The sequence below is a fragment of the Dermacentor variabilis genome, chromosome 11 (assembly GCF_050947875.1).
Source record: "Dermacentor variabilis isolate Ectoservices chromosome 11, ASM5094787v1, whole genome shotgun sequence".
NCBI lineage: Eukaryota > Metazoa > Arthropoda > Arachnida > Ixodida > Ixodidae > Dermacentor > Dermacentor variabilis.
The window spans coordinates 74,303,841-74,318,845 of record NC_134578.1 but is presented as its reverse complement, the minus strand read 5'-3'; the positions used below and the strand labels follow the sequence as shown (position 1 = coordinate 74,318,845).

At 46.4% G+C, this 15,005-nt stretch overlaps 1 long non-coding RNA gene across 3 annotated transcripts in view; it reads left to right on the top strand.

The window, feature by feature from the left end:
* LOC142563578 (uncharacterized) overlaps positions 1-10,519 on the top strand; it is a 111,031-nt gene extending 100,512 nt beyond the window's left edge. The window contains exons 3-4 of one of the 3 annotated variants that reach the window (XR_012824341.1): positions 29-139; positions 10,443-10,519. This is a non-coding gene — a long non-coding RNA (uncharacterized LOC142563578). Of the gene's footprint in view, positions 1-28; positions 140-10,105; positions 10,312-10,442 lie in introns of those variants that run through there. The other 2 variants (XR_012824342.1, XR_012824343.1) reach the window with 2 other exon arrangements.
* Positions 10,520-15,005: the final 4,486 nt, after the last annotated feature.

The window sequence follows — 15,005 nt, the reverse complement described above, 5'->3', positions numbered from 1 at the left end:
TAACTATGTAATGCCCTTTTTGCTACAGGAACAAGTACATCGTCAAGATTACCTACGTCCAAAAGACGCTCTTTTTGTATGTCAAAGCTTCTAGACATTTTAGGGGCCACGATTTCCGGAGCGCGTTGTGAAGACAAAGGTTAGTGATTGTTCTTTTCAATAGCTTATAAAGGCATGAATTAAGTGGAAGCAGCGTGTTATTGTCACGAGGATAATATATGCAACAAAGATAACTCTCAAACAAAACGATACTTAAAATCTAGTTAGCATTATGAACCGGTGCATCTCGTGTTATCACCACACTGTCAAGACATCGAGAAAATTTTTTACGTTAATTGAGGATTGAGCGGAATCAACCAGGAATATGTAATCATGTACATATCTGAAGATTTTGGTGATGGTGACCTCAAACCAACAACCCTCTATGACTTTGGCAGCCAAGGAAATATGACTAAGTATGGGTGCAGGACACGACTTAATGCAAACTTCACCCCTTATTTGAAGATAGATGTGCCCATCGCATTCCACCTAGGTTGAATTCAAATAAAACGTAAGGTGTTCTAAGGACTCACTCTCTGAAATGCCTATCTTGGTCGGAAACCTAATTCCTCCAAAACAATTAATGCATTCAACACATGCACCGGGAAACTTTTGGGCATGGAGTAATATAACTACTTCACGTTGAAAGACCAGGCTAGAGCCTCCTTGTCACCATTCGTTCTAAGGAACAGCAACACCTGACTCGAGCTTCTTGCGAGAAATGGGTCATCAATCTTCAGTAAGCGCACATCACTCCCGTTCGTAGCCGTGTGCACCCATCGGCACTCATTCGCTTTCTTACTCCTGTCAGACTTCGTATTAACAAACGTTCATACTGTCATGTAGTAGTGACAGTGAAGAAAACTGTCATACTGTCATTGGCGAAACTAACCTTTTTATTAGCCGAACCTGTGCCCGCAAGAACAGGCTACACTCGAAGAACAACAGCGGCAACAACACAGTCGGCGATCGTCGAGAATCTCATCTGCCGATCAGGCGCATCAGGTTTTCAACAAGAGCTATCCAAGATACCAGAGTAATCGCTGGTACCCGGGCGTATTCGACAAAGTTCGGCAGAATTCGCGTCGCACAGGCAATCAGATTACGCAAGCGTCGGTCGCAACAAATAGCAAATAGAGCCAACGATAAAATTCGAGAAACTGCATGGCACATTCCGGCGCGTCCCGCGCTTAGCGATCCCATTTGTTAGGTGGTGAAAAGCGGTCACCCGAAAACGTTAACAAGTACACATCTCAAGGCCTTCCTATCACAAGGCATCGCCCTGATGCTACAAACAGGAGAACGAAAAACCAAAGGACACTTATTAAACGAAAGTAACAAAATAACAAGCGAAGTCCAAACTAACACCAGCTCAAGAAAACCCACTGCTCTTCCACTCTGTGATGAAGAGTGACCAGCGAAGCTGTTTATGTGGACCCCTAAATGTCGAACTGAAGCTCCGCCGTGGGTCCGCCAACATTGCATATTCTTAGGGATCGCCGCACCTATGACGACTACCTAACGCCTGCTTAACCTCCACCGTGCGTAGGCCTGGTAGGGCACTATCTTCGTGCCAGGGCCACTATGGGGAGTGCTTAACGCCTGTATCACCTCCACCGCGGGTCGGCCCGGCACATCACTATCTTCGAGATCGGGCCACGTAAGGAGAGGGCTTGATTCCTCCTTAACCTCCGCCGCGGGTCGGCCGAGCATTGCACAATCATCGGAATCTGTACACGTCTGGCGAGTGCTTAAATGCCCGCTCCACTTCCCCCGTGAGAGCATTGTTATAACTGTTTATAAATTTATCTCTCTCTCTGTCTCTTTCCATAACTGCGGGATTTCGTGTCGACACATGGGCACACTCCTGAGGGAACCACTCTTAAACACTTCTGCTGTAAAAAGAAAGTCCAAAGTTCAGTTTTGCAAAGTTCAAAAGTTTGCTATCACTAACAGAGCGGCTGAAGCAGCACAACGTGAACTATTTCAGTTCGTGAGTGCCACCTCTGTCTGGCGCGGCCTCTTAGTCGAGCGCGCCAAGGCGTCGGATGACCGTGGACGGTCCGAAATAGCGGATTAAAAGCTTCTAAGTTCTAGTCGGCGTATCGGGTCCAAACGCAAACACGGTTGTCAGGCTCGTATTCCATGTATCGTCGTAGAAGTCTGTTGTGCTGGCTTTCGGCCCTCTGTTCCTAGTCCATGCGCACGCTGGCGAGATGTCGTGCTTCTTCGTCGTGCAGGAGATAGCCATCGACGTCACTTTCTCTTCGTTGGGGACGTGCGCCACCATGGCGTCGAAAGTGGTCGTAGGGTTCCTTCCCTAAACAGCTTGAACCGCATGATTTGAGTTGTTTCTTGCGCCGGCGTGTTATAAGCGAGTGTACCGTACGGAAGTGCTGTATCCCACGTCTTGCGCTCGATTTCAACATACACTGCTCACATGTCGACAAGGGTCTTGTTCACGCGCTCCGTAAGAGCAGGCGTCTTCGGTTGGTTGGCAGTTGTTACTCTTGTTGCTTGTCTGGCTGAATTACAGAATGGATTGAATGAGCTCTGCTGTAAAGTCGTTCCTGTAGGTAATCAGGACTTCTGGGGCGCCATGTAGCCGCTGAATGTACTCGACGATAAGTTTTGCCACTTCTGGTGAGCTACCTATAAGCAGACCTTTTGTTTCAGCGAACCAAGTGAGGTGATCTATCGCCACGGCAATCCATTTATTGTCTGATGTCGACACCAGAAAGAGTGGTAGCAAATACATTCCTAATTGCTCAAATGATCGTCAAGGGTGCTCGATCATCTCTAGTAAGCCCGCAGGCCTTGTCAGTGATCTCTTACGTCGATGACAATCTCTGCTTGTCTTGACGTAACGGGCGACGTCGGCGGCCAGGCGCGGCCAGTGACACCTTTCCTGTATCATCAATACCGTTCGGTCCAATCCGAGGTGCCCAGCGGTGGGATCGTCATGTAGGGCGTTCAGTACTTCTCGACGCAGTGCTGATGGAACAAGAAGCAGGTAGGTGGCACGGACTGGAGAGACGTTCTTTACGAGTAGGTTGTTTTGAAGCGAAAACGAAGACAACCCTTGCCTAGACGGCCCTAGAGATAACGCCGCTGTTCCTTTCCAAGGGCTCGAAGAGGCTTGTTAGCTCTGGGGCAGCTCATTACGGTTCAGCGTAGTCTTCCGCGCCAGTATTCCAAGGAAGGCCTCCTCATCCTCGTCCTCTTTCACTGGCGGGTCTATTGGCCTGTCGCGGACAGTCGGCATCACAGTGTTGTCGCCCGGACTTGTAGATTACAGTCATGTCATATTCTTGCAATCGGAGGCTCCAGCGCAACAGGCGTCTTGAAGGGTCCTTGAAATTGGCTAGTCAACATAACGCGTGATGTTCGCTGACGACTTTGAACGGTTTGTCAGCTGATAAAGGCTCAATTTCCTACAGCGCAATTGATGGCGACGCAGTCTTTTTCGGTCTTATAATAATTGCCTTCCACTATTTACAGTGACTTGCGACCCTAAGCTATTACCTGTTAAAGTGCGTCTCCTTTCTGGACTAAGACGGCACTGATGCCTAGGTTACTGGCTTAAAGTGAAGCTGAAAGGGTTTTCAATTTCCATGAATTGCTGGGATTGGGAAAATCACACCTAATAATTTACGATTCCGAATTTTTTTTTTTCGTTTTGTTAATATAAGGGCCGGAAATCGCTTTCTAAATCACCTCCGCGGACACGCCCCCATCGCTTCCCGGAGCGCCGCGTGAGGTGGTTGCCAGAGGAGAGAACCGGCGAGAGTGACGTCATTCGCGGGGACCGAGCTGCCGGACCGGCGTGCTGGCATGTGCTGGCATACCTCTTTCCGTCCGGCGCTTTACTGAACGACGCTACGAGAGATCTGCCGTCGCCGCCGCTCACGTTTGTTTTCTTTTGCGATTTTCGTCAACTGTTCTTTCCTTCTGTGCTGCGTGATGAGTGCCTACAGCCAAGGGCGCGCAACCTGCCCTCGTTCTGTTCAGCATTCGGCAGCGCGAACACAGGCGGGGGAGACGATGTGGTGTTTCACAGGTTCCCGAAGGACAAGAAGCTTGCAGCGCAGTGGGTCCGTGCGGTGAGGAGAGATAAGTTCGAATCAACTGTGCTGTGCTCCGATCATTTCCGTGATAGCCGGATAGCCTTACGACAAATGCGGAAACGCGTTGTTGCTAGCGTTGCTATACTCCGTTTCATACATCAGGTGCAACGCTGTGTAGGCTTGAGATACTTCTTGCAGTGGCTGCGCTCGCACTTAGAAAAAGTTCGGTGTTTTTTGACCCGATTTTTTAGAAAATTTTCCATACATAAGCTCAGTTCTGAATGAAAAAAAAAGAATTTACCCATAGAAACAATCCGTGTACTTATACGTCTGCTAACACGTTATTTTAAATCAATTTTCTTTTCGGCATTTTTTAATTGCAGTCCGTCGCGGCAGCTTCACGTGCATGCTCGGGCGAGCAAACGCCCCTGGCACGCTGCGAAGCATAGACGGAAACGCGCGCAGTAATAAATTTTGGTGACCGGACTTCGTGCGTAGCTTCCACAGCCTTGCACCTGAGGTATGAAATGGAGTATAGGCTTGCCTAATGACGTTCGACGTACGGTTGCAGTTATCGTGTTTACCACAAGGCGGTGCTAAAACTGCCTAATATCTTTATGTCAACACTAGCATGGAGCACGCATACCGATTCTTGATCGAGCCACAATCGCAAAGTCGTCGAACCATAGTATGAATATTGCACAATACCTCTGGCCTTCTCTGGATGTGTATGATAAGCAACTTCCATGAATGTACCTCGCAGCACTGCATATGTGCGCGCTTTGAAACGCGGCACTTATGTTCGCGATCGTGTATCAACACTAAAAAGCCACGGGACTTTAGACAAGCAGCGGCAAGGTGCTTGACATCGCGGAATTGCACCCGTGTCTACAATCTAATGAGAAGTTAGTGCTTCGGCATTCTTCCAGCAGCAAGTTCTCAGTGACACTTTAGCGCATTTTTTCTCCCGTCATTGGAACGTGCAGCTACATGGAAAACAAAGCATACGTACCAGCTAAGATTTACAACGCGCGAGAAGGTGCACACATCGCTTTCGCTCTTGGCACACTCAACATCGTCGTTGCCGCCGTTGCCGCCATCGTTTTCCGTATCGGCTGTCGGTTCGAACATGTACGGCGAAAATACAAGCTGTCCGAGACAGCGAGCACGTTCCATAATGCTTACAACTGAGCTATGAAGCCAGAACAGAACAGCGTGCTACGCTCTGAAACGGCGGCGCCGACCGGCGACTGCCGCGAATGACGTCACAGCGGCCCCGACCAATCACGGGCAATAGCGGCGTTCGCGCGATGCCCTGAGGCGCTGGTGCGCGTTTCCTTGAAAAAACAGCCGCTTGCGTTTGTTTCCGCCCTTTTTGAACCAGATATTCCTGTTCAGGGGACTCAAAACTGTAGAATGCCGCAGAGAACACATTTTTGCGAAAAGTGTTTCAGCTTCCCTTTAAGTGTGGATTTCTGTATTGGCGTCCTCGTCGAAGTGGTGACAGCATGCGTCGTTTCAGTTCAAATGCGTCGAACTTGAACTCGCATTAGATTTAGTTAGATGTTTTAACGGCTCAACAGTGCACGAATTGTCGTTGGCAAAGTGTCTGTAGTAGGCACACATGCCCTAGTTATCTACGCACTACATTTTTGTCGATGGTCTCCTCTAACTTTGCGATGGTTGCAATCCTCAACAGGTCGGGGTGGAGCCGGGGTTCGCTGATGACGTTGCCCAGGAACAGGAGCTCATCGTAAGCGAAGTGGCACTTTTCCAGTGCCAGAGCGAGCGCTGATGACTTTAGTACTATCACAAGCCGCCTAAGTTGATCGGCAATATTTCTGGTGAAGTTGACGTCAACATCTAAGTATACAAGACAGGTCCGCCACTACAATCCTACTAACAGGGTGTCCATCGTGCGCTTGAACGTTGTAGACGCCAAGCCCAGTCCGGATGCCATGACCTTGAACACATACAGGCCATCTAGCGTGATGAAGGCGGTCTATTTGCGATGACTCTCATCGACTTCTATTTGTCAGTAGCCAGACTTGAGATCCATCGATGAAAAGTATCTAGCGTTGCAGAGCCGAACCAATGTGTCGTCTATACATGGGAGGGATACAAGTTCTACTTCGAGATTATGTTCAGTCAACGATAGCCGACACAGCAATGTCGGTCTCCGTCCTCTTTCTGCACCAGTACTGCAGGACATGCCTACGGGCTTTTCGACGGCTGGATCATGTCGTCGTGCAGCATTTCGTCGATTTGTTACTTTATAGCTTCATGTTCTCGCGTTGAAACTGGGTAACAGCCCCGGCGGAGTGGTCAAGTGCACATTTCAGTTATGCGATGCTTTGCGACTGGTGTTTGAAGAATTATCAATCACATCCAAAAGCTGTCTTTGTGTAGTCAGAGAAGACTTCTGAACTGTTGCTGCTTAGTCAGGGGAGACTTGGATGAGTGTCCATCCCCCCTATTTCCAAACGCACCTCGACTCGACCCTCCACTTTAAATTCTCCTTGAGTGCGGTTTTTCTTTTCAGAAATCGCTCTCCCCTCGAAACGCGCCTTGAGTGAAGGCAAGATCGAGTGTTCTACTCGAAAATTTCAAGGTAGCCTCGCAGCTACCTTGAATCGCTCTTCGAGTGAAATGGGTGCGTAAACATGGCGGCCTTCAGATCTGTCGCTCACCTCGTCAGCTTTATCGGATAGACGCCAGTTCCCTCCGTAGCGTTTCTTTGGTTAACGGTGCTCCGCATTTCTGAAGGCTTCGTTTTTGGGACCGGTGAAATCCTCTGGAGCGCTTTGCCAACGAAATTATTCCACTGCGGTGCCGAGACAGATGGGCCGTCCTGTCAAGAAGACTGCAAGCTAGTGCAGTGACTGCCGTATAACTCCTGGAAAGAGCCAGTTGATGACCTGCTTCTAGGTATTCTTCATGCGAGTGTTCCAAAACTACTGTTGGCACCAGAGCATTTACGTGTTTCTCGCGGCTGATAGCACAAGGCCGCATCACTTCAAGCACGGCGCGATAAGTACCTGCGGCGGACTTCAAACCTATGAAAAGAAAACAACGACGAAGATTCCTGTGATTAGTGCGTGTATTGCCTGTGTGCGTGTATTGCTTGGGCAAGGGCCGGCAGACGTCCGCGTTCCTGCGGCTTGCACTAGGGTAGATCGTCACTGACTACTCTAATCCAAGAATGGCGAAGCACACCGCAGCAAGGCGATCATCTCTATAAACGAGCACGTGAGTTCACTTTAATTTCCTTCAATTTTTCTTTATTTCCATGGAGCTAGTTGCGCTAGTGAAAACAAAATAATATACCGTAATTTTGCGTGGGCCATGTGCAGTTGGTGGAAGTTAAAGTCATAACTAATTACGTGAGTCTTGCTTCAAATAGTTTAATTAGCTTATCATGCCTATGAACATCGGAGCCCAACGAGGAAGGGGCAAGCTATGAAACGGCATTCAGAATTATACCTGCATTTACGCACACGGGAATAGAACGTTTTGTTTGAGTAAAGAACCCAATAACAACACAATAGAGTATACTTGTTGCACAGCACATTATTTTTTATTTTGATAAAGAAAGCTGTAGCAGTGCACTGACAGCTCATAGTACAGACATTGCTTGCAAGTGGTAGCGGATATATCTCGCGTATCTTTGTTGCGAACATTCCAGCTCCCTAGAGGGTTCATTATGCAATTGTTAGATTACTGTGTGCCGGTCTGGCTGCGTAAGCGCCAAACCATCTGAAGAATGTTCCTTTGCAAATATAAATAAGGCAGAAAACTAAACTAATGTTTAATAGTCTAGGAAGAGAACCGCAGTTTTCTATAGGTAGCGAGGCACTGGAAGTGGTAAGGGACTGCATCTACTTAGGGCAGTTAGTGAGCGCGGATCCGGATCATGAGACTAAAATGATGAGAAGAATAAGAATGGGCTAGGGTGCGTTTGGCAGGCACTCTTAGATAATGAACAGCAGGTTGCCATTATCCCTCAAGAGAAACGTGTATAATAGCTGCCTTGCTAGTACTCACCTACGGAGCAGCAACCTGGAGGCTTACGAAAAGGGTTCTACTTAAATTGAGGACGACGCAATGAGCTATGGAAAGATGAATGATTAGTGTAACGTAAAGGGAGGGGGGGCATAAGAACAGAGCAGATTTGGTGAAGGAACAAACGCGAGTTAATATCATCTTAGTTGAAACCCAGAAAGAGAAATGGGTATCGGCAAGGCATGTAATGAGGAGGGAAGATCAACGATGGTCATTAAGGGTTACGGACTAGATTCCAAGAGAAGGGAAGCGTAGCAGAGGGTGGCAGAAAGTTAGGAAGGCGGATGAGATTAGCAAGTTTGCAGGGACAACATGGCCACAATTAGGACTTGACTGGGGTAATTGGAGAAGTATGGGAGAGGCCTTTGCCCTGCAGTGGGCATAGCCAGGCTGATGATGATGATGATATTACGATGGTGGTTATGATGATTCGGCGTCTACCTGTTTATACGAAAGACACGTACACTTCTCTGCCATTCTTTTCGGGTCTTTAAGGAAAGCATCGCTAGGAAAAAGTTTTGCGAAAAATGCACAAGTGATCTATCTATCAAAAACTTCCGGTACGAAAGAAAGGCAGCATGGAGTTCATGAGCTCTCATTCGGGCAGCACCAGCTATTTGCCGGGAAAAGCCATGTGACAGGAACATTTTCCAAGTGTTTAGGTGTCGTTTTTTCCGGGTAGGGAGGGCGCTTATCCATGTTTTACAGTACGTAAAGCAGCCGCAGCCCTATTGTACCTAGCACAGCCACCTCCCACAACGGGCAATATGCATGGAGTCAGCCGTCCACCTGTGCTCCGTAAGCTATCATCTAGTTGGGCAAAGGTTGGCCAGAGACCTCGATATATTTATGATGTGTCCTTCGAATTGAGAACCACCATAGGTTGCCAAGCACCAGGCCAAGAACATCTGTACTTCTGAACCTTTTATTTTTAATGGATGAAGGACTTTATTTCTGGTAGGTTGAGGCAGCGCTTCTTGCATAGATGTACATGTATATACAGTCTAGGCGCCCGTCGCACATACCTCTTTCGCGGATTTACCAAGAACCCGGCAGTTCAAAAAAGGACAGAAAGGAAGAAATATAAGATAATTTCAAGAAAATGTGAGAGTTCTAGATAGAAAAGATTCAGCTGGCAGCTTTCTTTCAATGGTATCTTCAATAGTTCCTTTTATCGTTCTCAACAACAAGATGCAACTGACCTCTTGAACATATTCCGTAGCAAATTTAGTAGGTGAACTCATTTTTCTCAGTCTCTCAACAAGCAGAAATTTACAAGAGACTTTTCCAACAACGTTTATTTTATTCCTTAAAGTTTACCGGCTGGATCACCATCAATAACAGGTGTAGTGCCCAAACAGGCGTTGAACGCCTCCAGGACACTGGCAAGGTTTTGGACAACGATTCCCTCCACGGCAGTCCTGAAAATAGATTACATATTGGTGCAGCTAGTCAATCAATCAGTCAATCATTTATTTGCCACTTCAGGGAGTGGAGAACATGAAAAAAAAGCTCTAGTGAGCCTGACTAAGCTTCCCAGCCTGCGTGCAGTGGCGATATACATAACCTGTGTACATAAACACAAGCAAAGAAAGATACATTAGGTTTCTATACAAACATAAAGAAAAGCTAGAAGCTATGGAAAACACTCCATCAAAGACAATGTTCATATATGAGTTTCTGAATATGAACTCCACACAAAGAAAGCATGAAGCTCACACTTGAATTATGAGCTATCAAGACCATTCCGTGTTAAAACATTTATTACGGAGTATAGAGCTATTTTCATCTTTTATGTCATCAGAGTCAGTTCATATTTATCTCGTCAAACAGTCCATAAATGGAAAGTTGAAAAAAGTTGTGCATACATTTTAAAACTAGACTCCTTTTCTTATTTTCTTTCTTCAAATTTGTATTCTTTTTGTTCTACTTTGCAGAGTCATGGTAGTGGAAGAGGGTCACACAAGCTGTGGCTCTATAAAATGCTTCCAATTCCATTGACTATATGCTAATCAAGGTCTGTTAGACCAGTAGCGCAATCCTATACTCATCAGTTTGCAGACACATTTGTTTCAATAATACACAGGAAGTAGACGGAAAGAAGAGTAAAGCACTATGCTAATAATGACCTGACATTTATGAATAAAACACGATGTTCCAAGCATGAAGTCCACACATGTTGATCATCTCGCACCTTTCGCACACTACACACATAGCATAGGGTTTCAATGTAAAATAACTTAGCTGCCATTCTAGCTTTTCTATCACATTCAGAAACCGGAATTCGCCAAGAAGAGGTAGTCCCAAGAAGACGAACACATCACATGGAGGGGCGCCATGATCTTAAAATGGTAAGTGACGCAATGGGCATGATGTAATATTTCTCTCTTTCCGCAGTGAGGGGAGAGTGTATATATATATATATATATATATATATATATATATATATATATATATATATATATATGCCTGTGTGTGTGTGTCTGTGAAAGCTACCCTTTGTATTCTACAAAACAATGTACCCGAGAGCTGGACGAAAGGCTGCAGACGCATTCACACGGCGTACAACATTATGTTGCCTTCGGAATTCGACTCAAGTCGCTACGACAGAGGCTTTTGTGTTTCTGTGCTGGAGCAAAAGTATACCAGCCGCCATGCGTTACACATCGTCGCGCTCCTCTTACTATTGTCGTAGTTGTGAGGCTATCGTTGTTGTCAGTGCACACACGCTTGTCCACATTATCAGATATCAAGCAGCAGTTGATGCCGCTTTGCGCAAATACTAGCGCTAACATATAAAAATAGCCATCTACTTGCAAAATGCTTCGCATACAATGTGTGGGTTTCTGGTTCCGTCAAAGGAGACACTACGGTGCAGTTCCACCGTCATTTACTTGTTGCTACTGGGCTCGTATCTTTTATTCCAAATGGTGATTCTATTCTAATACGATCAAAGTGATGATATGGAAGACGAATTTAGTCTTTTTTTATATGCGCAGTCGAGAAGCGGCTTATTAACTGCGCTTCGGCACCGAGTCATCCACCGAGAGAAATTCGACACAACTTTTGCGTTAAAGTAGTTCCCTAAAAAGTGACAGTAAAGCCGGCTTCGCTACAACAGCAAAATTTGTTTTGTTATCAGGTAAAAGTCTAATCAAACAAATCAAACCAATATACCGATATCCACTTAAAACTCTGATACATTGAGTTGTGTATCCAGCAACGACAGGTAATCTGCTGGCTACTCTTGCACCCAAGTACACTTCCTGTGCAGCGTATTCAACTAGCGCAATACCAAATCCCAGAGACAAAGATAGTGCGCTCACCGTGACAACGAGATCCACCTCTGTGGTGATGGTACAGCCGCATTTTCAAAAGTCTGCTGATATATTTTTACAGTGATGCTGTTAAAAGGCCCCTCACTAGATCTGGCCATCTTGAGCTGACCAGCGCAGGGCAAACAATGTGTGAAAACGATCGTGTCTGCAAAGCCTTACATCGCTACGCACCGCGGAAAGATCTGATATTTCAAACCGAACGCCGTTTTCCTTCTCTAGGCCGCCGCGCTGCAAGAAGGAGGATGACGTACTCGTATGCCTGCGCCTACGTACTGGTGTCCGCAATGTGACGTCGCTCGTGGTGACACATGCCTTAGAGAATTATTCAACACAGAATCGGTTAACGCTGCGATCTGTTGCTTGAATTCACGAATTTAAGTTTAGAGAAATAAGAAAACACACAAGCGGAATGTCTGCATGTTTTTGTTTTACTTCTCACCGAAGCAAGGGAGATGTACTTCCGCATCCTCTCCTTGTTCTCACAGTCGTGCGGTCACGAGCGCAGGTACCGAAACTATGCCATTTTCTACCGCGTTCCAGCATGTGATCATGCTCTGCGACCCGCTTGTTCTGACTCAGTATTCGGGTAGCACTGAATTATACCGCTAGTCCCGTTTCCTTGTGCACAGCGCGCACAATCACAATCGTGCGCTGCGCGAACGAGGCAACAGCTCGCGCGCGACTCCGTCAGCGGAAGTACGTAGCGCCGACAAAAAAAGCGAGGAGAAGGAAATTGGTAGTGGGTTAGCTCTGCTATGCAAGGATATACGTAGCGTAAAGATACGGTTATGCTTGGTTAATCTCTTGCCTTACTTGCTAACCGTAGCTTATCCGGCTATGGCCTTGTTTGGCCTTCTAATCATACGGAGCGCCGACGAGACTTGGGATCGTCGGGGACCATCTCTTGATCCTGCCGCTGTTGAGAGGCCATAGCACGGCGTTGAGCTTCTTGGCGACGTCTTTTCGCTAGGCGTTCTTCGCGTTGCTCCGGTGTCTCGACCGCACGTTTTGCCTTGGCACGCTCGTTCTTTCGACCCTCGACGGCCAACTGCCAAGCGACAACTTCGGGGTCTGAAGAATTTAGGTTTTCCAGGCTTTTGCACCGACTGGCAGCCGCTCGATTCTCCTTAACCTTCATGTCGAGCGCGTTGCATCAACCGTCTCTCTCGCGCATTTATACGCACGGTGGGCCCTCCTCGCGCATGCGCAGTGACGCGCGGCGCCGCAATATTAAATGCAGCAGCGGGCGCACACGGGGTCGGCGCGCGTGCGTCTAAATGTCGTACAAAAATCCCACACGGGACCCGATCCTAGGTGCCTAGGGAGAGGATCGTTTAGGGACTTTTGAGAAGGCGCGATGATGGTGCCAACTGCAGTTTCACTCAAGCGCCAAGTGACGCCGTGGTGCCAAAGTTGGTTCTTTATTCTATTGTAGCTTCGGCCCACGCCGACCGCTGTTCGTGTGATGTCTACGCAGTGGATTCAGTATTTGCTGGCGAAAAGTCGTGCAGTAGTAGTGGTGTGGCATGTGGGCTTTCGGTCTCGATGAACTCTATGTGACCCCTATTTCTGAAGAATTCAGTAGTGCTGACGATGGAAATACTGAAGTGGCTTAGCGCCTCGGCTAAGCGATTTGCGAACCGGCGCTGTGCAGCACCGTCATCACATCGCACATGCACCTTGATATTTACTTGACGGGCGTCGTTAGGCGGAGTTTCGTACGTGTCCTTCGCCACGACTTACGTTACGTAATGTAATGCTTAAGAGGAAGCTTTAGCTCGGGCCCAACTCCTACGCGGCCTATTCAAATACATGTAAAACGCAAAAACGTTTTTATGAGATAACCCCTGGAGCAATTTTAATGAAATTTGTTGAATTTGAGAGAGAAAGTTAAGTTGTAGTGACTGTTGAAAGCGGAATTTCGGTTTACGGCCTCAATTTGGTTAAAAAGATTTTCAAATATTCGACCGTTTGAAAACAACGGAAGCCTGAAGTTTACAAATTCATAGCTCTGCATCAACAACAGATATCACGGTTCTGTAAATTGCATCCATTAGACCATTCAAAGCGGACAAAATTGTCACGTTGTTTGCAAGGGTTCTGCAAAAGTTGTATTTCCATATCACTAATTTTTTGATATTCATGTGTAGCCTATCAATTTTGTCCGCTTTAGATGTACTATTAGATGTAATTCACAGAATTGTATTATCCTCTGTTGTTGTTGAGTTACAGAGTTGTAAACTTGATAGTTTTGTTTTTTGAAAATTTTCGATATTTGCCGATTTTTAATAAAAAATTCTCAACCTAACTCAAAAATTCGAAACCAACAGTTACTAGATTTTAGGTTTTTCTTGTAAATGCAACAAACGTCGTCAAATTTGGTGCAGTGGTTGCCGAGAAAAACGAATTCTGCTTTTACATGTATTTAGATCAGAGCACTCGAGCTAAAGCTTCCTCTTAGGGTGGTTGCTCACAACTGTTCACGCGTCTTTGAAATGGGGCAGCGCATGTTTTCAATCGTGTTCTGCGCTTGTGCGCCATCCGCGACTTCATGTGATTTACATTGATTGTGGGCTTTACGACAATTTTCGCGTAGTGCTGTGAACTTAACGGAGCTTTGGTGACTTCACATGTTCTGCCAGAATTCCACGAACTAAAATGCAGAGTAGATGTTTTAATATTATTCGTACTAGGGGCGCAATAAACACGGTGAGGTGGAGCTTAATAACATACCGTTATGTTCAGCTGCATCTTTGCTCGTTTTCCGCGCTCTTAGTTTTAGCAATGGGATGAAGGGTTCTGCGTAAAGTTGGGACGAATGAATGTGTGTATGTGCGTCATCAATAACTTCACCGCAGCACTGTTGTGTAATGCGATGAAGCAAACAGTGTATTGCCGTGACGGAATGTATAGCAGCCCTAGTTCCAGCTTTGATGTCCCCGTTACCCTGAAGCTACTGCCCCGCCCGCTTTACTATAATTTCAGGTGCCCTTGAACTCTCTATTTGCCGGTATTTTTATTTTCACATGCTGAATGTAATACATATATGTAGTGAGGTGAAGCTTATTGAAGTTGCCAAATCTTTTGACAGTGTCAGACCTAACAGTTTTAAAATGACATGGCCAATACAACAGCCCAGACCTACACTTTAACAATTCGATTAAAGCGGTTAAACTAATCTTACAGCACAGAAAGACAATGTAAACACCTAAAGAGTTGATTAGTAAGTAATACTGGAAAGCACAAGAGTAGTGCCCAAGGGTGTGGTGAAGTGCTTTAAACGCTCAACCGACACACCTTATGTGGTTAAAAATTTCTAGCGTGTTGGTGCAGGTTGGTCAGACTTACTGCGATATTGGTTGGTTTACAATGAAAATAAGAGTATTGGATAAGAAGATGCAAGCGACTCGTGTGGTGCTTGCTTATGCAAACCACATGGGTCCCAGAAGTAGCGAAACAGGGTTCTTGCTTAAGAATGCTGCTTGCTTCCACTATTCTA